This window comes from Ambystoma mexicanum, chromosome 6p, assembly GCF_040938575.1.
Source record: "Ambystoma mexicanum isolate Mex_15411 chromosome 6p, UKY_AmexF1_1, whole genome shotgun sequence".
Taxonomy (NCBI): domain Eukaryota; kingdom Metazoa; phylum Chordata; class Amphibia; order Caudata; family Ambystomatidae; genus Ambystoma; species Ambystoma mexicanum.
Window position 1 is genome coordinate 64863932 of NC_090935.1, and position 22986 is coordinate 64886917.

Consider the following 22986-nt stretch of genomic DNA (forward strand, 5'->3'; position numbering starts at 1 on the left):
AAACTCGTAATGAGGCCCTATGTACCCAAACTCAGGATTTTTCATACGAATTACATAAACATTTTACAATTTGTGGAGGAAGCAAGACACAACTGGGTAATCCTACACCTAATCTCTGCATTGGTAATGAAACTCCTCCTAGAATCGGCAATAGACTTTCTGCCATGGGGTATGAGATTCTAGAAGGACAGCCAATCAGGTCCCATCAACGAATAAGGCAAAGGGTTGGAAAAGTCTGAGAAGGGGGAACATCAAATACCTCACAGAAGGGAGGAAAAACAAGAGAAGAAGAACAGACCCACCCACAGTGTGCGGAGAGCCCTTCAAGAAACAATTGGATCAATAATAAAAATGGTATATAGTCCCCAGAACCAGGATACAACGAGTGTGGATGAGGTAAGTGTAAAAATTACAAAGAGCGAAGGAGAGGATAGGTCATGGCTACTGAAAATGTGTCAAACTTTAATAACAAATAATGGACAAGACTAATGACCTAGACCCCTCTCCAACTGGGCACCTGGAATACCAGAGACTTTATGCATTTATTTGGGGGGAATAACGAGAGACTGAAAGACTATACCATTTTATGCCTGCAGGACACATGGCTGATGGCTCCCCCGATGTGCGATGGATACAATGTTTACCTAAACCCAACAGAGAGAGGCATGAGTGGGCATCTGTATGCGGGTCTGTTGACACTGGTCAAGAATGACTGTGGGCTAATTGTGATGAAAGAGGAAAATCCAAACTTTTACACACAGGTGTTAATGATAAAATGGAGTGACCCAGGAAATTACATTGGATACACATTAAAAATCATGAACTTATATTAGAATCCAAACAGGATCAAAGAAGAGGCCTTCATGGATGAAATTTTAGGTCTAATAGATGAGACGCATGTGCACTTCTCATCACTACAAATAATAATTTGCAGAGATCTCAACATTGCCTATTTTAACGATAAGGGGGGACCCCTGGTCAATCATGAACTGTCCAGACGTGCAAAGGTATGGTGGAAAGAACCTTCAGATCGAGGAATTCTGATGCTGAATGGATGAATTAAAAGAGGATATACCGGCGAAGATGATATGGATTAGAGGCACACAGAAAGCATGCCTTGATTACATATTTGTTTCAGCAAATTTAATTGACCAAGTGGGGGAATTTGCAGTATTGAGAAGCAGCCAAAGCGACCATCACTTGGTGCCCATCAGCTATCAGAACAATTTAAATAATTCCCGGACATAGTCAAAGGAGAAGATATTAACTTCACAAGGAAGAAACCAGATGAAAATCATACCGAAAGATATACCACAAGAACTATTCAGCATCCTCAGAGAGTTAGAAACACCTGCCACACCACCTGCCATGATCAATAAAGATGAAACATGGTGTCCTAACGTCCAGAACCCCATGCAAGCCAAAATATGCTTGCTACAGAGCAAAAAGAAACAAGCTAAGACTAGTCACTTGAACCCTCCACCCCTAGCTTATCCCACACATCAGCCCCATTCAAATGCAGAGAAGTTTCTGAATTAGAAACTGCCAGAATTCTTAAAAACCTCAAGCCTTCTAGATGTAAAGGCGAAATCTGCACAGCTTCACCCATAAAAGAGTGCTCTGAAACCTTAGCCCCATTCATCAGCAAATGTATCAATGCTTCATTCTCCTCCAACCAGGTTCTGGCCTGCCTCAAGGAATCTTGGGTCCTCCCTCTCCTGAAAAAAGCGTCACTGGATCCAGCGGTACCAAATAACTACCGCCCAATCACCACAGTTCCGTTCTTACTTAAGACCCTTGATAGGGCATCTTACAATCAGATACAATTCTACCTAGAATCCAATCACATCTTAGGGATGCAGCAGTCAGGCTTCCGGCCTGGTCATGGACTAGATCTGAAAATCCAAATTGACTCATACAGGGACCAGGGCAAACTAGCCATCCTCCTCTTACTAGATTTGTCAGCGGCATTCAACCTAGTTAACTGCAAAACTCTCTGTCACCGCCTCACCTCAGCAGCCAACTTCTCACAGGATGCATCGCTATGGATTGCCTCCTTCCTAGAAGGCAGTTCCACGAGATCCTTCTCAGAACTATAATGTGCCCCTCCCATACCTTGTGGAGTGCCACAAGTCTCCTGCGTCTCCCCCTCCCTCTACAACCTCTTCACTAAACCCCTATTTGACATTTTGGATGACCAAGACATATTTGATATGAACTATGCCGAAGATAGCCAAATCCTCCTACCCCGGTCAGGTGTGCATGAGGAAGACACCAGGATGATCAACAACATATATGCCACTATTCAATCCTGGATGGAGGTGGGTAAGCTTCCCCTCAGTCGCGGCAAGACACTTGAACTCCTTACCCCCTGAGCTAAGAGCGAAGGAATCGTAACTGGGTGTTCCGTAAATCTTTGAAAACCAGGTTATTTGCCTTAACTTCTCTGCTTCACTCAAGACCAGTTGTTCTCAACTGCTGTATTGCTAGGCCATAAAGACCGCATATGGAAACTAAGGCACAATAACCATATACTATAATGACACGTCAAACGCAAGGTTTGTTTTCCAAACAAGTCTAGTTTTATTTAGAGTTTTCTCAGTCGGCCGACTGGGTCTCAATGCCTCACGACGTGTGTTCCCAGACACAGTGAGATGTGAGAGAGAGCGAACAGCGCTCAAGCAGCAATATATATACATCATACATTATCTTTTGTTAAGGCAATTCAGCCCGCCCTTATACATTTCATACAGGCTAGGGTTCAGTGATTGACAATTATGACCCGTTATGACAAGTCTTCATTCAGTCTAAACATAGTTATTCTAGCAAAAGCAGCAGAGACAGCTTTCTGTTATGGGGAACATGGAGCTCTGGCTCGGTAAGGATATCTTGTTCTTAGCAGAGAAACATTCCTTACTACGTTATCTGTGTGTTATGGTTCATGAGCTAAGGGTCAGATAGTTCTGAAGCAGAGAATACCATTCTCCGTGAAGGAGCACCGCTAGGAGAATTTAATTCATGTTTAACTGCCTTTTACAACAGTGCTTGCAAGACAAACCGGCACCTGGACTACTGATTAGATGCAGCTTCTGCTCGACTTCAAGGACTTAGTGAGAGAGAAAAACAATGTATTTCTGCACAGTTCGACATTCCTGTCTGCGTTAGCATTTCAGCGTTCAAGCCGTGGCCTCGCACTCTGGGCCTCATCGCGTGTCTGGCGGTAACCCTTAAATGCGGCGGTAGCGCTATTACCGCCGCATTTAAGGGTCCGCCAGATCATGGCCTTGGTGGATTTGCCCCCAGCTCTGAGCTGGGGGGAAATCTGCAGCAAATTTGCTGATTTTCGGTGCTATTACCGCCGGCGGGAAATCCGCCTGCGGTAATAGCGCAAATTTTCCCCATTGGGCCCAATGGGGAATGAGGAATTCCCGAATGGGCCCAATGGGGAATGGGCACTAACCGTTCCGCCAAACCCATGATCCGGCGCTAATAGCGCTGGGGGGTTTGGCAGCAGGGCTATAGCGCCGGCGTTACCGCCCAACTGGTGATGAGGCCCTGTGTGCGAATCTAAAGCATAGAATATATTTGCAAAGCGTTTAATGAAAAACAAAAAGCAAATGGCCGACATTTCACAAAATGGACGCCCTTTGGTTACATTCACGATTCTTGGATTGCGATGTTTGTCACATGATGCGATTTGCTTCTGGCCAACCTACTATTCGTATCATTTGACTATGGGATTACTTTTCTGGTCTAACAGTATCTCACTTTATTGTTGCCATTGTGCAATGCAGACCTTAAGATGTTCTTCATATAACTGGTGCAAAAGCGCCCTAATGCTTTAGAGTTTAGGTGCTTTTCAAATCTAAAAATGAATAAATAAATACCAGGAGTAATACAAAGACTATATGGGTGGGTGGAGGATGCACCACGGTAGTTAGACTACCCCTGGGCCCTAATAGATTTCAAGTAAAAGAAGCAGGGCGTCTATAAAATGAAATAAAACCAAAACATGCCTACATCCAAGAAGTAGTGGTATAAAAGAGAAAGTTCAGAGCTGGTATGAGAAAGCTTACTAAGGTACCATTGGCACAATAGATAAAACAGCAAAAAAAGGAAACAAAAGTATTAAAATGAACTGACCCCAATGAGGGTGCAAGCTATCAAGCAGATGCGGAACGTATGCTTAGATCAATCAGCAGTCAGAACACACGTAATCTATGGGGGATGTTAACTAACCAAACCCTACAGAAAGCCCTTCAGCAGTCCCAGAGAGGGTATGGATCACCCACTTCTTTGAACTATTAAACGAAAATGGGACAAGTTATGAAAAACTGAATAATGCTTCGGGGAATGAATGGGAAATACCTATAGATAAAGGGATATCCAGAAAAAAATCCTAAATGGATCCAGGTCAGCGGGACCGGATGGTATCTCCAACGGCGTGCTAAAGGCAACTCCAGAGGGATGAGCAGCCTTTTGCAATATACTCTTCAAGCGCATAATGTTGGCAAAAGAAGTCGCCCCTTCATGGAAAACAGCATTGATTATTACAATATATAAAAAGGGAGCTAGAACTGACCCCTGCAACTACCGCCCTATTGCACTGATTGATTCTATAGGGAGAATGTATTTGCAGCTATCCTATTAGATCAACTAATGAAATGGGCGATAAAGTGCAACAGGGTAGACCCAAGACAGACTGTGTTTGTGAAAGGAGTGTGTATGGGGCTCAACCTGTTCCTCCTCAACCTGTTTAAAGTTGGAGCCATGAAAAGTAAAACAAAACTATATGCTGCATTCATCGACCTTAAACAGGCCTTTGATAGCATTGACAGAGAACATCAATCCGTGCCCTCTATACTGAGACCTCAATTCAGGTAAGACTCTCACAGCAAGGGTAATTACTGGAGAAAGTCAAAACCTATTATGAGCTAAAACAGGGGTGCCTCATGTCCCCGGCATTGTACAACCTATTCATATCAGACATTAACGGACGGAGACCTGTTAAAGCATTCCCCCCAATGATTAATGGCCACCAAGTACCATGGGTTATATATGCGGACGACCTAGTTATTCTAGATCGGACACCCTTCGGTCTGCAAAGAAGATTGGCAGACCTGGAGGAGGAAATGGAGGTGAACTTCCTAAAGATCAATGCAGATAAAACAAAAGTGATGTGCTTTGGCGAGGTCAAATGAAGAGCAGGTAAACAAAAAAAAACAATTTAAATGGTATGTGGGTATAAAATGGCCCTGGATATCATCTTCAAAAATATGGCAATACACCAAGTGCCACTCTACTTGGGCAAATTCCCATGCCCAAAAATAAGGAACTTAATCATGAGACTGTGACTAAACACTCTTCCGACTAGGGAAGTCTTGACTATGAATGACAACTTGACCAAAAAGAGCCATATTGCAGATTTTGCAATAATGAGAACCAGGGGGAAGCATCTAAACATCTAATGCTGGAATGCCCCTCATTGGAAGAAACAAGATCTAAATACATAGGAACAGATGTATACCCCAGAGTCTTTGACTAAACAAGAGTGGTGGAACGCCTTCCTGCTAGGAGTGCAGAATTAGTTGATCTTTGCAGTAATGACATTCCTGAGGGAGATTTTAAAAATGAGCTTATGGAAAAAGTTGAATGAATGGATATTGGGGGGTGAAACCTCCTTTCCTCTCCCCTTCTGCTGCTCTCCACTTAATTATGTTTCTTTTCTTCTTTCTCTCCCCTCTTGTCTTTGTTTTATGGTTGGGCTTTTTGACTAGGTTCTAGGTGAGAAAGGACATTGATAATGTAGAATGAAATGGAAAATCTGTTATGGGAAAGTGCTATGGATAGGCTTTCTTTAGATATATTTTCTTTTTTTTTAGAGAAAGGACACTGAATACTTAAAATGAAATGGATAAATAGTTATGAAAGGTTTGTAATAAACTATATCATAAATAATACTAAAATAAATACTTTGCTGTCTACTGAGCTGAGTCGCATTTCCTGTGGTTAGCATTTAGGCCGGCTCGTGTTAGTGCTCGAGTTACCTTATGTGCTCTTCTCATGTTGCGCTATATGTAACAATATCGTCCAGATAGGCGCCACAGAACTGAATATGGCTGTACAATCTGGTTCATTAACCTTTGGAAAGTGGCGCGGGCTCCATGAATCCCAAACTGCAGAACCTTAAAGTGAAAGAGGCCTCTAGGGTTGAAGAAAGCTGTCTTTTTCATGTCCTCAGGGTTTAATGGTACCTGCCAATAGCCCTCAGTGAGATCAATCGGGGGGAGGTAGGCAGTAGACCCTAGCTGATCAGTTAGGTCATCAATTTGTGCCATTGGGTAGTTCAAATTGGGACGCCGAATTGAGTTTTCTAAATTTTAAACAAAATCTCCACGATTGCTCTGGTTTTGTTTCCGGCACTATTCGCGAGGACCCCAGACTTTGTGATGGCTCGATAATGTCTGAACAACATTTACTTCAAATCTTAGATGATTATTTCTTTCCGGCTTCCGGGATCCTGTAAGGTTTAATATTAACAACCTTCCCGGTAGGGGTGTGTAAATGATGGAAAATAACCTTGGCTAACTTCGCTAAAGACATCCCTGAATTAAACTAACATGCCTTCTGAGAAGTCTTTATGAGAGGGCAAAAGGGGCATGTGCCCCAAGCCCCTACCCAGGAGGGGACCCACACATGTCTGCCTGATTGAAATCAGTCAGTGTCCATTTGGTTAACAAAACTAAAATAACACATACCATAACCTGCAGCCAGGCAGTTGTTGACCAGTACATTTTGGCCAGATCAATTAATCCTATAAGGCATTTGTGTTCACTGTAGTACACACTTTTTGTTCGGTCATGATAGCACATCTCTTGCAGTATTTGCACCCTTCTACGGGTTATATATAGACCATGTGCCATACCGAAAGTTGAAATGCATATTGTACATTTGAGTGCCATGATTGCTATGATGATAGCTCAGTTTGTTAAGTACTGGTTACAGAGAATTGTGGACGTGGTGACCAGGGTTTGTGTATCCCATAGTTTCTCTGGTTAAGAGGGGGCCCCAAAGGAGTCAGTACCCACGGACCCCAAGATTCCATAAAATGGCCCTGGAGGTCTTGAATGTCTTACTGCTGAGATGGTGGGAGGTCCGATGGTACTAAGTTGAACCCATCGTGCTCTTCGGATAGATAACTAGCCATTACCATGTCGGAGGATTTGATGGGGTCGTCTTTCCAATCCTTTGAAAGGTTGATGTGGTATATTTGAGTTTTACATTTTCTATCGGGTTGGTAGATGCAATAGTTACATGGGCCTATTTGTTCTAAAACATCATAAGGTCTGTTCCATCTGGACAGCATTTTATGCTCAGAGGTAGGGCGCAATACCAATACCTTCTGCCCAATAGAAAAATATTGTAGGACGGCCCTCTTATCATACTGAGCTTTCAAAAGATTTTACAGTAAGAACAGGGGAAGAGGCAGCCCTAGTAATGTATCTTTAACTGGAGCATCCCACCATCAGGATCCCCAAAGGGGGAAGTCTGAAGTTTCAGATGACCACTAATAAACAGCCTAATGGCCTTTGCAATAGCTTTCCAAAGCCTAAATGAGAGATAGTGCCGCTTAGTGAACTGGTGCCGCTGTCTATACCGTCACAGCTGAGGAAGAGGATCTAGATGATCTAATTAGGAACCTGGAGGCAGATCCTGATGAAATAGAAGTGGGGTTGTATCCTGTGGGAAAAGAGACTAGGGATCAGTTGCTGCTTATTTACAATCCAATAGCCCTTTTACCACCTTGTCTACAAGTAATTAAGTATGCCCGAACATGTGTTCCCAATGTTGATGTCAGTAGAAGATCGTAGGAAGAAAACCTTAAACCTGTTAACTCCAGCAGTCAAAGTAGAAGGGGGCAATGTAGTTCAACAAGATCACAAAATAACTAAGACTTTTAAATTGTCCCACATGGATGATCTGCCTGTGGAGACTAAGGGTGGTGGTATTGAACCAGCTGTTGAGTGTCAAAGGGGTCGGGTTTTTGTTGTGAAGTGACTTGCAGGCTTCTCTTGGGTTACATCTTAAGTTTATTCCAGACGCTTTAGTTACAGTTACATTAAGACAAATACATGAGAATATGGACTATAAGCAGCACTGGCCCCATCACCCAGGCAAGGGAGCTCAAACTGCCTCAATATGGAACCCTCAGATCAATATTCCATCATTCACACAGCAACACTCCATGTGACATCACAGACTCACAGCATCACACAGACAGTCACTTGATAACACATCTCCTTCCTTTACCAGACGCACAACACACACAGAGAGTCACAACATAACACATCTCCTTCCTTTACCAGACCCACACACATAAACAGTCACCACAAAACGCATCTGCTTCCTTTACCGGACCAGACTCAATACCACGCAAACTGAAGATCACTCATCTCACTCATTAACAAAGACAAAGACAAAGACTACAGACCCACTCAGACACTCCATTGACTCAGCCTATCAGGTGCAACCAAACGAACCAATATGTTCAAATACTCCAGAGAACTCTGAGACACTGGCCAGGCATCCCCTAATCCATCTGCGTACCTGAAACCTGACCACTAACGACCCGATGGCAGTATCACAAGAGTCTGCCATGCCAAACCCCACACTCTCGAAAAAGTACAAGCTTCAGCACATCAAGACATAAGAAAATCTGAACAACGAAGGCGCTACCTCCTTTAAACATTGTGGCCCTTATATAACGTGGCACACACCCACTAAACTTCCAGCTCTACTTCATACTGGGGAAGGCGCTACCTTTCCCACATTACAGTATTTAACGAACAGGAGTCGCTACCTCCCTCAAGACCACTACCAACACACAAATCAAAGGCGCTACCTCTCTTCAATCCCAATTGTGCTACACAAACTGGAGGCGCTACCTCCCTCAACTGCTTTTGCGTCACACTCACAAGAGGCGCTACCTCTCTCAATCGTGACACAAACATCGAAAGCGCTACCTCCCTCAAATACACTAATTACATGCACATAAGAGGCGCTACCTCTCTCAAATACCAATTTCACCACACATACTGGAGGCGCTACCTCCCTCAACTACCCTTGCATCATACTCATCAGAGGCGCTACCTCTTTCTACCATGACGCATACATCGGAGGTGCTACCTCCCACAAAATACACTAATGACACATTTATCAGAGGCACTACCTCTCTAAAATACCACTAGTGCAACCCAAACCAGAATACACTAATGACACACTTATCAGGGGCCACTAGTGCGAACCAAGACAGAGGCGCTACCTCTCACTACTACTTAGTGTCACTCACACCAGAGGCGCTACCTCAGCAGTGACAACCTGACTCATACTACATCTCATACCAATCCTTGTGCGACCGATTTACATCCAACCTCAGTTGAGTCAGGTACATTACATATTAGCATTTCACATTCCTAAAAGCAATGTTATGACTGCAGTATACACGCAAATCAAATACGTTCGTCCTAAAAGTCCATGGTCGTCTTTTGATCCTATGACATAACTTTGCTCCTAAAGTCCATGTTGCAATAACAAACTAAACTCCTGAAAATCCTCAAAGTGATTATGCTAGCTCCTTCTTACATAGATAACTTTCTTCAAGACATCGCAGGCACACTTCACACGCTTAATTTGTGACTTTTAGCTAAGCATGAATATTTTTACTAAACAGGTCGTCACAGAACTCCTACTTTTCTAAAAGTCGCTGGGTGATGTGCACCCTTAGCCTGCAATTACTTCATAGAAAGGATACTGTGCATATTCAGCTCACTTCCGTTATGCAACTTCAACTGCACCATTTCATTTCTTCACTGTAATTGAAGAAACACCAAAGTTCCGAGAAATTACCCAAATTTCCCTGCCATGTCTCTGCTCCTCATTGATGCCGACTCTGCATTGCTTTCACACCGTGCCTCCTGACTTTTAAGCACTTTCCTTCCTTCTTCATGAATAGGAACTCTGAGCAGTGTCATATGTTTACTGCAGAATGCGACGGCGGCTGCCTGCGGTTACGCTGGCAAAATGATATAGATGCAGGCAGTTGACAAGGTGCAGAACAGGAGTGGAATGCAAGTGCCTGCTTTGCTGATACAAGTGCCTGCTTGGCTGACTTTTGGATTTAAAAGTCAGGAGTAACTGCAGGTGCTTTCTTCTGAACTTATGTTGTATGTGCTGCGTCTCGCATCATCCCATCATAGAGTTCACCACTAACCAGTTCTTCATTCGCAACGCTACACTCGGGTTCCACCGGATCGCCAACACAGCAAGACCTTCAATGACGTCATCATTGCTGCGCAGTGGCTGGCACCTAACGGAGCTCTCCTTTCCCATCCACCACACATACATGGTGAGAGAGAGACCCTTACTTCTTGACATACTATGCCCAATTCGTTTTTATCTCTATATGTTTATGGGAACCCCTCAGCTTTTTTTTTTTTCATGGCAAATCCGGCCCGTTCTATATTTTACAATACGCAAAAACTGCAGATCCAAAGACAACACAGCTGCATTTCTCCCATTATGTGAGACACTGCCATGGGACATCTCGCAGTTGAAAGGAGCATTTACCACATGTAAAAACACTGCGCATTTCTCCTTTTGGACAACTTCCCTTTCCACATGTCACTCTTCCATATGTTAAGTCCATGGTGTTTTCTTTCATTTAGGGAACTTAAGCAAACGGAATGACAGTGCCATGTTCTCCAACTGACTGGCAAAGTTCCTGTTGTAATGTAGTCTTGTCCTGCCACTGGCCTGGAGAATGTTGGTGCATGAATGCAGATCAGGAGAATGTTGGGTGGACCTGTGTGTAAATGTTCTGTGAGTGTCAGTTGGGGGCCTGAGCTGGGTTGAATGGATGGCCGGTGGGTCAGCTCCTTTATAAGTTAATGTTCCCCATGTTGCTGTCTATGTCTACGCGTGCTGTAAATACTGATAAGAGTAACTGGAGTATTGTACACATTGTACATATATGAATAAAGCCTACCTGGAACCAAACCTAGACTACAGCTGGTCTGCACTTAAGTGATGCGTCCTGAATGTCTAGCATAAGGTTTTACATCAGTTCCCTTTATACACTTCCATATTTAATCTACCCATGGGGTTTCCCTTCAATTAGGGAGCAGCGCGTGACATGGCAGTCCCCATCTTCACCTACAGCCTTCTGACTCCCTTCTCCAACTGGCTTCTCACTTCAAGGGACCCCTTTGTTTTGCGGACCTCTTCACCTTAAGGACCTAGCTCCCATACTGAGATTCCCTCAATGGCCCCTCTTGACTCAGCTCTCCCTCCGGCTTGTGGACAGCTGATCCCACAGGATATGGGGCTTTCTTCCCTTCCTCCTCCCCTCTTCCTTAGCCCTGGGTGATGGGTCTTACTTGTCATGTGGGGGCAATGCTGATCTCTGCTTTGTCCTCCTCTCTCCTGCGCCCCCCGCAGCAGGCTCCTTCAAATTTCAGCTTCTTCTAGAGCGCAGATTCTTCCTTAAAGACCAACTCGTCGCCAATGTTGTGAAGTTACTTGCAGGCTTCTCTTGGATTACATCTTAAGTTTATTCCAGACGCTTTAGTTACAGTTACATTATGACAAATACATGAGAGTATGGACTATAATCAGCACTGGCCCCATCACCCAGGCAGGGGAGCTCAAACTGCCTCAGTATGGAACCCTCAGATCAATATTCCATCATTCACACAGCAACATCCATGTGACATCACAGACTCACAGCATCACACAGACAGTCACTACATAACACATCTCCTTCCTTTACCAGGCGCACAACACACACAGAGAGTCACAACATAACAGTTTTGATTTACGTTACACTCTAATACTTGTTTGCAGTAAACGGCTCTTTGCCCCCGAATAGGCGATATGTGCTGGCTTTGTTTGGGGAGCTACCTAGCCTAAAATATTTAACAACTAAAGATCTGGCCCAGGTTGAGCTTATTGATGCTAATAGAGTTGACCTGGTGAGATAGTGTTCATTCGCGACCGGTCAAGGATATGCTCCTTCGGGGTCTGTAATACTAAGTCAACTTGGCTACTTGATTACAGATTCTGTAGCCATACCAGATGCTCTGACTTTACTGAAACAGACTTTGGGCCTTGATCAATCATTCGTGCGGGAACCTTTGGTGGTTACAGTATGCTCTGAAACATCTAATTGGCAGCCGAATCAAGGGAGGGGACTGGAAAAAAGGAAGCTCTCCTACGATTGAGGCCTTATTTTGAGTTCATTGCATTAAAGGGGAGACATTAGCCAAAGAGTTCAATGAAATTAGCACACAACAGTGGTTACATGGAACACACACATCTGCAAACACCTGATGTCAAATTACCCCTTATGTAATCATGCAGATTTCATTTGTCTCCAAGAGACGTTACTTACGGATATCCCAGTTATTTGCGGTTTGATATCTGCTTTAAAAAACATGTAACGGTCTCAGAGGACGCCCCTATGGAGGGTTAGTGTGTGCCCTCCAACATGCTACTGATATTAACAGGACTAATCTGAAATTAGGGAGACATCATATTCTGGACATCAATCTTAATTCGGTGGATGAAGATTTAATGTTATGTTATGTTATGTTTATTGATTTTATATAGCGCTTTATGCCAAAGGGCTTTACAGAATAACAACAATACATGAGAAGAAGCACATTTACAAAATTGATAATAATGTGATAGCGGTCATGTGTAGTCCTGAATGTGTATTACAATCCAGCTGAAAATGCTGTGCCGTCATTTATGGATTATATTTTGGAGTATTTAGAGAAGTGTGTAGCTGATTCAAGAATTAGTGTACTAATACTTGGGAATTTCAATAGTGAATGTTTGGGTCAGCATTATTATGAAAACAATGGAAGGAGAGCCTAAGAAATCTCAAAAGAAAGAGGGTTAGTCATTAGGTCTTCATTACTAAATGGTAATCAAAACGGCAACATTCCGGCTATACTCCGATTTGGCAGCAACGCTCATTGGAGGCGGTCAGTAGGCACTTTAAAGGCTTGGATTTGGACCTTAACATCCCCAAATCAAAGGTTACGATGCTGAACTCAGGGGAAAAGGACAGCAAGGCCACTGTATAATTGGAATATTTATGAACAATCTCTGGATGTGGTAAAAAGTTTCAAATATTTGGGGGTCAACTTGCGGGATAAGATCTCTCAGTCCTCTAGAACAGCAATGTTGAAATCCTTAACAGGAAGTATGGCGGCTCAGATGAAAATAGTAGATAGAAGATTTGGTAGATTTTCATTAAAACTAATACTAACAGTGTACTATCAAAGAAAGCTAGCAATGGGCAAGCCTGGAGGCACATATATGGTAAAAAGTGCTGGGTGTCTCTGTTGGGACTCCTTACGCTGCTATTTGCTATGAACTCGGCTTGGGGTCACACATTTAATGGAGATGAATGTTATTCCTAAAATCCATCTTGTTACCTCCTGAAAATATATTTTGTGAGGGTCTCCATGAGCTATCGATAGCCCACGCGTGTAAAATCTTGGATATGTGGGTGGCCACTACCAGGCTCATAATCGTCAAACTAGACTCTTGTGAGGACCAGTTAATGTATCACCCACTAAGGGTAAAAAAAAAAGGTTAAAGAGCAAGATTGGATAGCAAAAAGAGAAAAGCTAGTTGCCTACACCATTTCTGATAACTTCCAATGTGATATTAAGGCACACATTATATAACAGCCATATCTAGAAAAACATCCGTCACGGGTTTGTCGGAGGCTTAATCTGTTCCCCACGCTAGATGTATTGGGGGCTAGAACTAAAATCCCTAGACATGAGAGATGGTGCCGGTACTGTATAAGATACACTGAGACGCTAAAACATTTAATGATAGCATGCTCTGCTCTGGCGGAATGTTTTTTAAAATGTTACCAGTGAGAAGTCAGAAATTCAACTTGATTGAGGCAGATTATGGTATTGCATGTTGATTAACCCAGGGGAAAAACTCTTGTTAAGAGCTAAGAGGTTTGTTAATTTGATCTCTTTATATAGCGATTATTACTATTGAAATGTTTAGTAGTTTGTATTATTTAAATAATAATGGTGTTTTTTTTCTTTTTTGGCGAGTATAGATGTGTTTTACTTTGATGAATAAATGTAGGCTTTAGATTTTGGATTTTAAAAATATATATGATCTGGGTACTAGGAATGTATGAGTTTGAATGTAGTGAGTTCATTGTCTAGGAAATTTTAAATTATGGAGCTTGCATAATGATTTGTACTAGGTGGTAATTGTAATGTAGGCAGTGAGGGGGGCGTGGCTAACTGGCCATGGAATAGGACGTGCTGCGTGAGGAGCTCCTGATGATCCGACTCTATTTTTGCCAAATTTACCTGCTGAAACTGCAACGAGCGCCTAGAACTTTGAGGATCAGGTGTCGGAAGCCGCACACTAAGTGAAGTTCGCTGCAGAAGCTCATAGTCCCCGAGAATCGTGAGATATACATGGTTTTGTCGGTGCGATTGTGTGGCTGCTTCGACACCAAGATGGCGGCTAACAAAGGAAAGGCCTCCGAGGAGAAACTAAACTGTTTCCCCGGACCTGCGGGACACGGCTGCGGTAAATTGCCTAGAGAAGTAACACAATTGGGTGATATGGCAGAGTGGTTCAATCCATGAAAGCGCCCGGCCTGACATACGCGAATGGAGCCTCGGCGATCTGACCGCAAGAGAAGATGACATTGGATGCTTGGGTGACGAGGCCTACGGAAGTTGCATGGGGAGTGGGAGGCTATAGCCCATCCGCAAGACAATTCGAAGTGCCATCTTGAATGTGCGTTAGGCGACCTGGAAGCCAGACCATTGTTGGACCGAGGATGGTGCGACAGCGGCACTAAAGCGGAGGCGTACAGGAGCAGCGGGAAGCGCCATGTCGGCGAAAGGATTGATAGTCAAGACCAAGCAACCCACGATGGAGACTTTCACGAGAACGCAACGGACCCCCTCAACATCAGTACAGAGCGCGATCGAGACCCCTGCGGAGGATGCCCCTGAAGGGGATAAGCACCAGATCCTAGAAGCTATAACAGGGCTAAGCGCTAAATGGGACTTGGCAATGGCAGATCTACGCACAGCTCTGGAGAATAAGATCGATGCTGTGGGTACAGAACTACGTCAAGATGTTAGGGCACTTGCAGAAAGGACCAGTGGTTTGGAAAGTGGGGTGAAGATTAATACCAATGTTAGCACGAACAATGCGAAGGAGATTCATGTCTTAAAACAACAGGTCGCTAACTTGGAAAATCGTGTGGAAGAGGCGGAAGGAAGGGCGAGGAGAAACAACATTCGCGTGGTTGGCCTTCCGGAGGGAGAAGAAGGCCAAGATCCCACAAACTATGTTGAAAACATGATCCTGCAAGGGATCGGAGCTGGTAATCTTTTGCAGGGATTTACGGTGGAGAGGGCGCACCGCGCCCTGATGAGGAAACCCCAGCCGGGGGCCCCGCCAAGACCGATCATCGCGAGGATCCTGAATTACAGAGACAGAGAAAAGATACTCGAATACTTTCGTAAGGGCGGCACGATAGAGAGAGCATCCACCAACATCACAACATATCCGGACTACACAATGCTGGTACAGAAGCAGAGGTACAGCTACGTAGCCGTCAAAAGGAGACTGAGGGCAGAAGGAATCAGATATATGCTTCTGTACCCGGCATGATTGAAAGTGCTACATAAGAACAAAGCGCTATTTTTCGATACCCCTGAGGATGTTGTTGCATGGCTGGACCTGCAGGGCTGCCCGGAACAAGAAGCGGATCGGGATCGGCAGGATCATACCAAATGAAGATTCAGTAAGAAGAAGGACCCTGATTGTATGGAGAAGCTGTGACTAACTGAACTTTGTACACAATCTGAGCCTGGTGCTCGATTCGGACTGGAATATAGTGAGTGTAACTGTAATCGGTAACGGTTTGGCAATTGAATGTGTAATGTTTTTTGAAAGGAGCAACAGAACGCGGACGACCTACCCCAATAGACTATTAGTTTCAGCTGCCATTAGGGCGGCTTTATCCTACTGAGCCCTGAGTAGAAGCTTGCGCTCGGCAGGGCTAGATGTGGGGGTGCCTGAGATCCAGGAATGGAGCTGGGCAACGGTTGGGGAGGGTATTGTTGGGGGAGGGGTGGGTGGGCAGAAAGTTGGGGGATGGGGAGTTGAGTGTGTGTTTCGAGCCTATTTGGGAGAATCAGTTTGTGGTACTTGCGGTGCATGAAGGGACGTAATCGATGGAGGATCGGGTGGGTGCTTATTAACGACCTATGGGGGACCTCAGGATAATAACGTGGAACGTCAGGGGCCTTAACAGCTACCTGAAAAAAAAAACAAGATCATGATGTATCTGAAAAGGCAGAAAATAGACATCGCATTACTACAAGAAACATACTTGACGCAGGAGAAGTTGGACCTAGTTAAGAAAAAGTGGAAAGGGACCGTAGTGGGCTCGCCATACTCTGCATTTGCCCGGGGGGTGCTAATCTGGGTGGCACCGCATGTCCCGTTCAAATTGACACAAGAGGTGGTTGAAATGGATGGAAGGACGGCTCTACTGCGGGGGCTGGTGGAGAGCAGGGAGGTATGCATAGTAAACACGTATGCCCCCAACCAAAACACAGCAGCATATTTCAGAGCCCTGTGTACCAATCTTAGTGTGTGTATGGGGAGCACGGTGATCTGGGGCGGGGACTTCAATTGTGTGTTGGATCCGGTGGTGGACAGGTCAGATGACAGGGTGGGTAAGCCTAGCCTAGCGGCAAGAGCGTTGCGGACGCTGCTAACAGATTTTGGTTTTACAGATGCGTGGAGGATGAAACATCCCACTGAGAGGCAATACTCACACTATTCAGCCCCGCACCAACTGCACACTAGGCTCCATTACGTCTTTGTCACAGCAGATGTGATGTCCGAGATTACTCAAACCGAATACAAGGCCAGGGTCCTCTCGGATCATTCGCCCCTGATCCTCGGATGGCAATATTGCCCCCCGAGGGCGAAAATCCCTACATGGCGCCTCCGAGCGGAGGCGCTCAAAGATCCAATCTTTAGAGAAGATATAAGAGAGGAGATTACTAACTTTTTTGTGGAAAATACTGGAAGTGTTGACTCTGCGGGCACACTATGGGAAGCTTTTAAGGTGGTGATGGGGGGGGGGCAGTCATTGCTAAGTCAAGAGGGTTACAGGGCGGGGTCTTGGCTGACCTACAGAGGGCGGAAACTGAGCTAGAAAAAACGTTAAAGAGCGAAGATGTAGACACGGAGCTGGTACTCCAACTACAGCAACAATGTGAAGGGCACTGGGAAAGACTCTGCAATCTTAATTATAAGAAATATGTTGAGAGGCAGCACTCGGGGGGAGACAAGACAGGCCGCCTTTTGGCCTGGCTATACAAAAGCGAGACCCCTAAGCCTCCGATTAGGACTATTATTAGGGAGGACGGAGAAGAGGTGGCCACGCAAGAGGGGGTTAACAAAGAGTGCTGTATGGAAATGATGAGATAGGCGACCAGCGCACGATAACCGAAACGTTAGAAGACATAGGGCTGCCCAAGATAAGCGACGAAGAGAGGGAGGAGTTAGATGAGCCAATCACGTTGGAGGAATTAGAAGAGGTAGTAAAGCAGCTGCCCACTTGTAAGGCCCCAGGGGCAGATGGGTTCCCCAGCGAATTTTATAAAGTATACAAGGAGGAAATCCTCCCCCCAATGCTGGACATGTTGAATGAAGCGTTTAAGATAGGACGGTTGCCTGAGTCACTTAGAGAGGCGATTATAATACCGCTGCCCAAGCCCAATAAACCGGAGCACAGATGTGGTTCCTACAGGCCCCTGTCGATGCTCAATCAAGACAGCAAGATTCTCACAGCTGTCCTTGCAAATCGATTGCGGAAAGTGATTGGCAGACTCATACATCCTGATCAGACGGGTTATGTCCCGAGCAGGAACATTACACACAACCATAGGCGACTTCATCGGGTGGTCGAATGGGGTGTTAAGAACGAGGGTGAGATGGCAATAGTGTCTCTAGATGCAGTCAAGGCTTTTGACTCGGTCAAGTGGTCATGGCTATTGGCTTCTTTGGAAGGGTATGGAATGGGGCCATGCTATATCAGGTGGGCCAAGATGTTGTATAGTGAGCCGCTTGCCAGGGTGCGAACTGAAGCGGTGATATCCGAAAGATGGCAACTTGGCAGAGGCACCAGACAAGGGTGCCCCTGGTTCCTGATGCTTTACATCTTGGCCCTGGAGCCTTTGGCAATATGCCTTAGGGCACAGTATGAGACGATTGGCATTGAGGTGGGAGGGGAACGACACTTGATATCCTTGTACGCGGACGATCTGTTGCTGTACTTGCAATGCCCAGAAGAAAATCTCTTATACATACTTGAAGTGATGGAAAGGTATGCAGAGTTGTCGGGCATCTCGGTGAACCCCCAAAAGTCTGTCATATTCCCATTAGGTAGCTATAAGGGGATCCCTGCAGAAGGACTACCGGTGCTACAGGTACCGTGGGCAACAAGCTCTTTTCGCTATTTGGGCATAGATATATATCACACGGCGCAAGATGAACACAGACACAATACGGAAGTAGCCGTTGAGAAAATCAGAAACAGCATGCAGTTCTGGGCAAGATTGCCCTTGGCGATGATGGGGCGGGGGGCTATGCTCAAGATGGTGGTTCTGCCCAGGCTTTTGCATTACTTTAGTAATATCCCATACATAATACCCAAGAAGTTTTTTAGTAAATTGAACAGCATGTGTAGGGATTTCTTGTGGCACGGTACCCGAAATAGGGTGGCGTTCTGGAAACTGCAGAACTTTTATGAAAAAGGAGGTATTAGACTGCCCCATTTTGAGGTTTATTATTTGGCGGGACAGTTGCAATATGTGGCTAAGTGGCTTTCCGATGAAGTGACCCCTGAGCACAGGGTGCTTGGGCAGAACTGTGCCCCGTTTTATTTGAAAGAAATGATCTGGCTGTCCGAAACTGAAATGAGGGGGCGCCCTGCGATGTTGAAGCTTGGGCGGAAAATTTGGCGTAGGGCTTGTCGCCTAATGGAGGTCCCATACCCGTGCCTCCCGCAGGTACCATTGGTTGCTTTGACAGGAGGGGATGATCAGCTAAGGGTGATTGTTAGGACCTACTGGGAACTGGTGGGGCTGGCAACGCTAGGCGATGTTTGGCAGGAGGGGTCCATTAAGGAGTTTACAGAACTCAGCGAAGAGGCGGGGCTACACACGCGGAAATATGTCACATACATTAGATTGGTGGGAATGATTAAGAGCACCTGGCCAGAAACAGTTTTGATAGAAGAACCAGATGCAGTTTTGGAAGCAATGTATGATATGTCTGAAGGGGGTCATGAGATCTCGAGACTGTACGAGATGGTGATGGCTAAGGTGGGTAAAGATTTGACGCATCTGAGACTGGACTGGGAGATGGAAGTGGGGGCCCCGATGGAGGACGGGATATGGGAGCGTGCTCGGGGTTACCACAAAAAAGTATCTAGAAATGCCAGATTAAAACAAATTCAGCTGTATGTAACGCATAGGGCATACATGACCCCCTTGAGGATATCTAAGTTCCGAAACGCTGGCATACAAGTGTGTCCTAAATGTAACCTGGAAAACGCTGACATGACACATATGTTTTGGTCGTGCCCGATTATTAGATGCTACTGGAGTGATGTGGCGCAGAAACTGAACGATAAAGGGGTTACTCTTGTCATAGACACGGCTTGGGCCTGCTTACTGGGCGGGTTCCCTAGGCCACGGAAACTCAAACATATTGAGAAACTAAGAAATCTGGCGTATGTGCTTGCGAAACGTAGGATCGCCATAGGGTGGAAGAAATGCCACAAACCTAAGGTGGATGTATGGTGGAAGGACTTACAGAAATGGGCGGAGGCTGAAACGGTGGCATGGCAAGATGCGAGTAGCCGGGCTGATGAGGTGGAGGTGGGCACCATATTGGCCTGGAAAACGATACTAACAGAATTGTTTGGAGTAATATCAAGCCCAAAAGACTCTGAAGAGGACGAAACTCGGCCGCATGTGCCTAACACTGAAAGAGATGGACAAATAGGCTCACGGGGGGAGGGAGGGATAATGGGAGCAGTGACTACGATAACTTGATGTGTAATTGAACCATTATGATTATGCTGCTTGTTTGGTTTTCATTGTTTTGTTTGTATAAAATCAATAAAAGAAATTTAAAAAAAAATGTAGGCAGTGAATGAATTTATGGATTGGATAGCGAAAATATGAAATATGAATGTGAAGATATGAAATATGAATATGAATTGAATAGTTGTATTGATTAGGGTACTCTGATTCTTAAATGCGTATTAACCTAAAATAATGAAATGTAATGTCCTAGCTGTAAAATAATTGGCCTGAAACACGTATATGATGTGCAATATCTGTGTTTTAAAATTTTGTTTTTTATTGTTAAGGTTGTGCCATTTTTCTCTGTGTGGCACCTAAATCACAATAAATAAAATAAAGAAATTCTGAACTTTTTGCTGTTCTTGGGTTTTTGCAAGTTGCAGGTGTATGATATCCATTACCACAGCCATATGTGCCATACTCTACTGTGCAGTTTGGTACAGTGGTAAAATAGCCTACCCTTCTTCCCATGTTTCCATTAGCATATCCAGCACATTCCTGGGGTCACGCCCATTAAGCAGTTCAAAATGTGGGAAACTTGGGGAGCCTTCCTGATGGCGAAGAGGGCCCAAGAAATCATGATGTCCCAATTACTACTATCAGCTTCACCTAACTTCTTGAACTGGTTTTAGGGTTTTATTAAATCATTCTGCTAGGCCATCCATCTCTGGATGATATACAGAGGTTCTTACAGTTTGGATCCTAAAGATTTGTTTTACTTCTGCTCATAAAGGTCGTTCCCTGATCCATTAGGATTTCTTTTGGGAAACCCACCCTTGACAAAAAGGAGATGAGATGTATTAAAATGTGTTGCAAGGTGTTATTCAAGTGTATGTGAGACGTTATGCACTCAGACAACCCTACAGTATGTACCCTCACACTGAAAGTGTGGAAGGATGCTGCATAGAAGGTTGGCAACAAACGTCTATGGACATTATGGAACGTTAAGTAAAGTCTGACGCCAGCAAAGTGATGTCATTAAGAAGATATATGAACCTCTTTTGAATTATATGAAAATACTTAAGAGTAACACTGTAACTGAAGCACTAAGTGAAACATGTACCTGAAGCTAAAGTAATTGTGAATATAAAGAAGATGAAGTAATTTACTGACCAATAACTGTAAATACAGAGTAACGCAAGATCGAAAGAGAGCATATAGAAGCTTGCTATAGAGATATACATAATATGGCTAGGACGGCCATTATGGGAAGATGGAAGTCGGCTCGTGTCAGATTCAACTAAGCTACCTCAGAAACAGATCAAGGCTGTGTGATGAGGGGACATGGGAGGACAGCTCCATGTGCAGAATGAACGATGAGTCGTGGTTGGCCCAGGATAAATGATACTATTTTAAGGAATAAGCACAGAGCACAAGGGAAGTAATACGGATATGCCCTGAATGTGAGAGATTCCTTTTAGATTGAAGAAGGAGAAAACATCTGCAAGAGTGAAACTGTTGGACAATTGAAAGTGTATAATGTGTATAGGAGATAGTGTGTGCAAGTCTCCAGAGGCCAAGAAGAGAAAGTGCACCCAGTATGATTAAATATAATAGCAGTACATGGGAGGCTGAAATAGACAGATTTATGGTCTGCTAACACGTGATCTTGAAGTAGAGAACAAGGGCTATTCATTAAGCCACAGGCAAAGATAGTGGTGTGCTTACACTCCCTTGAATGTTCCAGGACAGTGAGCAGACTACGAGGTCAAATACAAATGGAAGAATCTGGCTTATGGCCTACTGATGAAAGATGATGGCTAATTGGGAAAACAGAGAGTAGTCTGACGAGATTTAAACACCTAGGTTTTGTTTCGCTTATGTGCTGCTAAAGAGTTGAAAGTCCAAGGTTGGGATAGTATGCCAACTAATCAGAGGGGTTTGGGAGAGAACCTAACATACAATGTTGCATAGCCCAATCTACTATTAGTATGTCCATTACAATCATTACTGGATATGTTTAGAGGTGGTTCGAGGTATGCCCTACAGATAAGGGGCAGCCAATGAAGTACTAATCCTTATATGTTTTATAAGTAGATATGTTCCTTTAACCAATCCCTTTCCTGCAATGGGTTTTACACTTGGCTACATAGGATGACATCATATATGGCATACATCAGGGTATAAGACCCCCGAGCAGACAAAAAGATTGTGAGTGTGCATGCATCAGTCCGATGTTTGTCAGGAACTATATAAGAATAAAGTAGTGTTTTACCATATTCCCTGAGTCTGTATGGTTCTTTGGTCTTCGGTAATTATTTGTAACTCCATCTAGCACAAGAGATGCTTCAAGGTGCTGGAGCACATTTTGGTAGCAGTGTGGATGGTTACGGTCTAATTAGCCTAGGCCCAGATCCAGACTTCCAGACAATCGGCTGCTCCTGCCATTAGCTAGACGATCACACAGCTTCCTGCAGAGAGTGGAGCACAACAAACACACGTTAGAAGAGATGGTTGGCAAGTGCCTGTTTGGTGAAATTCATGTCTGGTCCCCCAGGTACCCCGTGGATGAAAGGCAAACTGGTTGATTGAGGGTGAGTCGATGCCGAAGGACTTGAACTGAGCCATGGACTTAAGTAGAACATTAACAGTGGCAAAAATAGGGGTGGGGGATTGTGTTGTAATAAATATGTATGAAATTAACAGGATGTTTTTGAGATTAGAAAGAGAAGAAGTAGATACCTCGATTCCCGGTTCCAAGAGGGGCGGAAGGGTACACACTAAAATAAAAACTCCAAATAGG